This window comes from Centruroides vittatus, unplaced genomic scaffold, assembly GCF_030686945.1.
Source record: "Centruroides vittatus isolate TY-2023 unplaced genomic scaffold, ASM3068694v2 contig_1085, whole genome shotgun sequence".
In the NCBI taxonomy this organism is placed as follows: Eukaryota; Metazoa; Arthropoda; class Arachnida; order Scorpiones; family Buthidae; genus Centruroides; species Centruroides vittatus.
The window spans coordinates 1-5,768 of NW_027120698.1; the positions used below are offsets into that span (position 1 = coordinate 1).

At 29.9% G+C, this 5,768-nt stretch overlaps 2 long non-coding RNA genes across 2 annotated transcripts; both read left to right on the forward strand.

The window, feature by feature from the left end:
* Positions 1–2,019: 2,019 nt before the first annotated feature.
* On the forward strand, positions 2,020–3,572 carry LOC136975285 (uncharacterized). The gene is made up of 3 exons (XR_010880775.1): positions 2,020–2,340; positions 2,518–2,666; positions 3,321–3,572. It is a non-coding gene; the product is annotated as an uncharacterized lncRNA (long non-coding RNA).
* A 228-nt stretch (positions 3,573–3,800) lies between these two features.
* On the forward strand, positions 3,801–5,044 carry LOC136975293 (uncharacterized). The gene is made up of 3 exons (XR_010880778.1): positions 3,801–4,125; positions 4,746–4,844; positions 4,915–5,044. It is a non-coding gene; the product is annotated as an uncharacterized lncRNA (long non-coding RNA).
* Positions 5,045–5,768: the final 724 nt, after the last annotated feature.

The window sequence follows — 5,768 nt, forward strand, 5'->3', positions numbered from 1 at the left end:
GTGACACATTATTTAGTAATTAATTTAAAATAATTGTGATATAATAACTTGATATAGTCTGGTAGTCGTTGGCTTATTATATATGTACTGTACAGTACATTGGGTTTGTGGATGTTGGTTTATATATTTGGCTAATTTTCTATGGATATTGAATGAGATCCTACACAAATAGCAAGTTATAGATCTTACTATGAATAGGCTTGTGGGCTCAGGATAAGACAGTTCCATGACTAGGACAAAAAAAAGTCTCGGTCAAGAGAGTTAATAGAGTTTCAAAGCAGAATTCTAGTGCTACATAAGCAGTTGACCCATGTTACATTTTAGATGTGTATTAAAGATTCCTAAGTTGATGATTTCTGATATGATATGAAAATTGAAGTAAAACTGCTTGAACTTGCCAAAAACTGGCTCAATAAACTTTGAAAATAATAGAGTATGATCTGGAAAGCTCTATAAAAGGCTGTGTGCACAGTCTTTTCTACAGTTTCCCAGTTGTCATATTACTATGCATGTAACATTGTGTGAAGTCACTCAAATATTCTGAGACTACTGGTGCTCAAATCATCTGCAATAACATGTATGTACAAAACACTATATCAATTGATATGGATTACCATGGCCACAGTATGACTACCTTTACAGTGCAATAAAAATTTATTTCTCTAACACTTTCAGTCTTCTTAATCAACCTTTTTCAATAAATTGAAAATTCAAAAATAAACAAAAGCCTTAATGTATTCTAGATCACTTAATTTGAATATATTAAGGCTTTTGTTAGTTTCTGGGTTTTAAATTTCCCAAGGAAGGTCAATTAAGAAGACCAAAAATGTTAGAGACAAACTTTTACCTCACCATAAAGATATGAATTACCGTGGTTGTGTATATGCTTACAAGCTGCTAGGCATGTCAACTAATGCTACATGCTAATTAACATCATGTGAGAAGCATTGATCTTGGACTACAGATCAATGAAAACATGCTTTGGACGGATGAATCACAGTACCCATTCTGCTAGTCTGATGATTGTTCCTAGATGTGGTGGGTATCTTGTGGATTATATTGTTCCAACAATAGAGTTTACTGGAGGTAGTGTAATGGCTTTGGGTTAATTTGAAGTAATGGAGATGCATAAAAATTATATTTTTATGCATCTCCATTACTTCAAATTAACCCAAAGCCATTACACTACCTCCAGTAAACTCCATTGTTGGAACAATATAATCCACAAGTCTTTTAATTTTCCTGTTTTCATGGACCAGTTTCAGAAGTAACAGTTAAATAATTTGAAGAAATAAAAATCTTCTAAGACATTATGAAATAGATTATTAAAAATTATCACAAAGTTAAAACTTGATCAAAACGCCAGCCTTTCATTAGAGGCTACGGCATTTTCACAATAAAACAACGATTAAAAATTTTCACAATATCTACCATGTCTTGTAGCATATTTAACCACTTCTAACCCTCTGGTGGTCCTTTTGGATAATGATAAAATTACTTTGTGTAAAGTCATACATAAGGATGGCCTTTCCAGGAGTTTTTTCAATTTGAAATAATGAAGACTTACATAAAAATATAATTTTTAAAGTTTTGGGTTAATTTTTTGTGCTTTGGCTTGGATCATTAATTATTTTGGACAAAACCATGAATGCTTGGTCTATTGGATGTCTTGGACAATTATATATTGCCAATATTGTGGTAATACTTTGGTTATACCTCTATCAGCATGTTGTCATGTTGACAATATGCTGATAGAGCATAATGCATACAGACATTTTAGTTCAATTATTGTTTACTCATACAGTAATATATACAGGGTGGGCCAACAAAACGAAACGGCAGAGTTAACAGATAACACATTATCAGCTTTAATTTTATGGTAATTTTTTTTCCTTGCATGATTTCCGAGATGTCCCCCTTGAGAATAAAATCGACCTGTCCGAGCAATTTGCTTAAATACAAATCCAACTATCCAAAACTCTGCCGTTTCGTTTTCGTTGGCCCACCCTGTATAATACAAGTTCCACACTATCTTGTGATACAATGTCATGTGCTTGAATTACATTTTATGAAGAGACATTGTGCAACACTCTTGCTTCTGGGAGGGTGCCATTATATATTTCTCATCACTAGATGTCACTAGAGGCTCATAGTATGTAGAGAGCCTATAATGAGAGAGTGGCCATATAAGGAATGCTTTTCTATTGGCAGTTTGTGATCGCGTGACTTTATACACCATTATTATTCCAAACAATGTGTTAGCGAGATTGGAATGAAAGTGTGGATAAATTTTATCATCTCTATGTTCATTGTCTGCAAACAAATTAAAATTAATCAAAGGTGAGTGATATTAAGACTATATGGACAAAATGTTTTGAATGACGATATACTGTTTATTTGCATTAATCTTTAGTTTTTGAGTTTTATGCATGTTGTTATTGTAAATATTACTGATATTTATTAGTTAAGTAAGAAGTTAGAGTTATTAGTGTGAAATAAGTTAAACTAAACAATAAGAGTATGACTGGATGTGCTGCTTTTGGCTGCATAAATAGCAGTGAGAATGGATTTTTGATTAAAGTTTTTCCGAAAGATCCTGCACGTCATAAACTTTGGGAAACAAAAGTGAAAACTGGAAAGCAACCATCAACAGCTATTTATTTGAGGTAAGTGAAGTATTAACAATCATCTACATATGTAAAATTTTTATTTTATATTCAGATGAATATTCATTCATAAAATAGTCCAAATTGCTTTAAAATTTAAATAAAAAAAACATTCAGTATACATAAATATGAGTACTTATATAGTTTAATATTTATAATATGTGATATACAATATCTGATATGAAAGTCTTTAATTATACAAATCTACCTTATTTTAATAAAAAGTATTGTAAATTACAATAGATTTGTAATTTAGAACATAAAATATATAAAATAGAATTTGATATTGAAATGATTGGTGAATAATAAATTACACATCATACTTATATATTATTATTGTTATGTGTACGAATTAAGTTGTTTTATAAATACATCTCACAGCAGAATACATTTATATATTTTACTTATTTGATTGCATGGAACTTATGCAATAGCAAACCATAACATAAGTAAAAATTATCTTATATATATTACTATAAATATGACACACTTTAATTACAAGATAACTTTTACTTTTATATGTTACTTATGTTATGGTTTGCAATTGCATAAGTATTTAATAAATTCCGTGCAATTAAATAAGTAATAGCATAAATTATTTAAATTAAAATGCATTGTTTTAATATCTGGAATGATACACAATCTTATTTTCAGGTACATTTTCCTGATGACGAATGGGAAAAAACTGGAGTTGATGGAACTAGAAAATTGAAGTATAATGCTGTCATTTCCATATTTATGCACCACCTAAAATAAATAGAAAGGCTCCACCAGTAAGAAACCTACTTTCTTCAAAAGATGATGCAAGTTCTGTTGAACAAGCATCAAGTTATGAACCAGCAACAGACAATTTTCAATATTAATTCTACAATATTTTAAAAATAAATGGCATTAGTTTACCTGGTTTACCATTTATTTCAAATAGCTGTGAAGACACAATACTTATGTTCTCCAAGACATTTCATACAATTTTATCATGTTTGTTTAATCTATTTTTAGAACATAACAAAACAATTTTAATTATTAACATTCAGGATATTGAAGAATGAATTGGCTCATCACTTATTGCATAAATGTTCATTGTAAACAAATTCCAAAAATTAGTGAATAGTATATTAAATAAACAAATAATAGTAAAAATTAATTCTAAAACTCGAAAACGACATTTTCTTTTTCTGCCCAAATTTCCATTTAAATAATTGTTAAATTATTTCCATTTCTCCAACTAAGTATAGTATGTGGCTGTGGCTAAATAAGCAGTTTGGAAAAGTCATGGCGGCAGCTATCCATATGACCACTCTCATTATAGGCTCTGATAGTATACCTTAAGCAGAACAATACACCATGTCATACTAGTCACATTGTTATGGATTGGATGGAGGATATTGGCATTAAAAATAACTGGTCAGTCTAGAATCCTCACTGAACCCTAAAAGGAATATTTGGGATGAATTGTCAGGTATGTGTATATAGAGATTGCCTTAAAACAAAATTTAACTAGCCATTTCTTTGCAGGTCAAATGACAACATATTACTGGATATTTTCCAAAAACTTATGTATGACTTGTCACAAAGACTTACAGCCATTATGAAAGCCAAACATTTCAGAGCACAGTAGATTTGGCAATTTTATAAAAATTGATACTGTTTAGTTTCCGATATTTCACTTCAGTCAACAAGTCATAATATCAAAATATTTTCAATGATTTGCTGGCTGAAGTTAAATGTTAGTGTTTTAATATTCTATATTTTCAGTTTAGAAGTGCTCAAACATTTTTGTAAAGATTTTTCTAGTTATCATAAAAAATTCCTTGATAGGCTACTTGAAAAAGTTTTTTTATAATACCGTATTTTTGGCGTATAAGACAACCTCCGACTTATGAGAAGATTTTCCTGGGTTAAAAAGTCGTCTTATACGCCAGAAAATATGGTAATAGAATCTCAAAGAAAAATTTTATAATTTTTTCATTTGCAAAGAATTTACAAAATTTTAGTATTTACTTATTACAAGAAAATTCTAAAAATATTAGCAAAATTTAAATAGTAAGTAAGAATGCGTGCATTTTTTTTTTTTTATAGGATTGGTGGAACAGTACATCTTATGCACAATTTTATAGAACATGGAATTCAGTCATTCATGATTGGTTGTATACATATGTTTACAGAGATACATATCTTGTATGTAACTTTTAAATTATATGTTAAATATAAAAATAAAGCATTAAAATTTTATTTTTTATTTTTATAGGTCACTAGGAATAAATTATTCGCATTATTTACAGTATTTTTTGTGTCTGCTGTTGTTCATGAATATATTCTGACCAGTATATTGCATTTCTTTTATCCTGTTTTGCTTTTCCTTTTTGGTATATTTGGTGGTATGTATTATTATTTTGGTATATTTGGTATTGGTGCTATGTATCTAATATTTAATTATTTTTCAAAAAAATTATATACAAGTACTCCTCACTTTACGACCGAGTTCCATTCTTACGACTACGTCGTTAAGCGAATTTGTTGATAAGCGAGGAGCTTGCACCGGATATATAGGATCATTGTAAAATTATAAAAATTATGCAACAAACTTTAAATTTATTCATAAAAAGACTATTATAGTATGCTTAGTGCACATGTCACCATTTGCCACTGACTGACACTCAAGCTGAGAAAGGAGATTCCCCAAATTGTAGGTCGAAACTCAATTGGTTGTACGTGCAAGTGGTCATTAAGCAGATAGGTCATAAAGTGAGGAGTACCTGTAATTTAAAATGGTTACAATATATTCCTGCCAGTGCCATGACAGAAAACTTACAGGGCCCTCTGCAAATGTTTTTAAGGGCCTACTTTTTATTTGCTGTAGATCCATGAGCAAATTTCAAAATAAAGTTTTAATTATTTTATTAATATAAAATTATTTATTGTTATGTAAAGTACTATTTTTAGTATCCCAGGAAACCGACACTAACTGCGACCGGTAAAACTTCCGTTAACTTAATGGGTATTTTACGCAGATTCAAGATTAGTCTGCCAGGCCTGGACTTTTATGCGTGCACCAAAAAAATTAGTAAGAATAACGACAAATATCAAGTCAAAGAAAAAGTT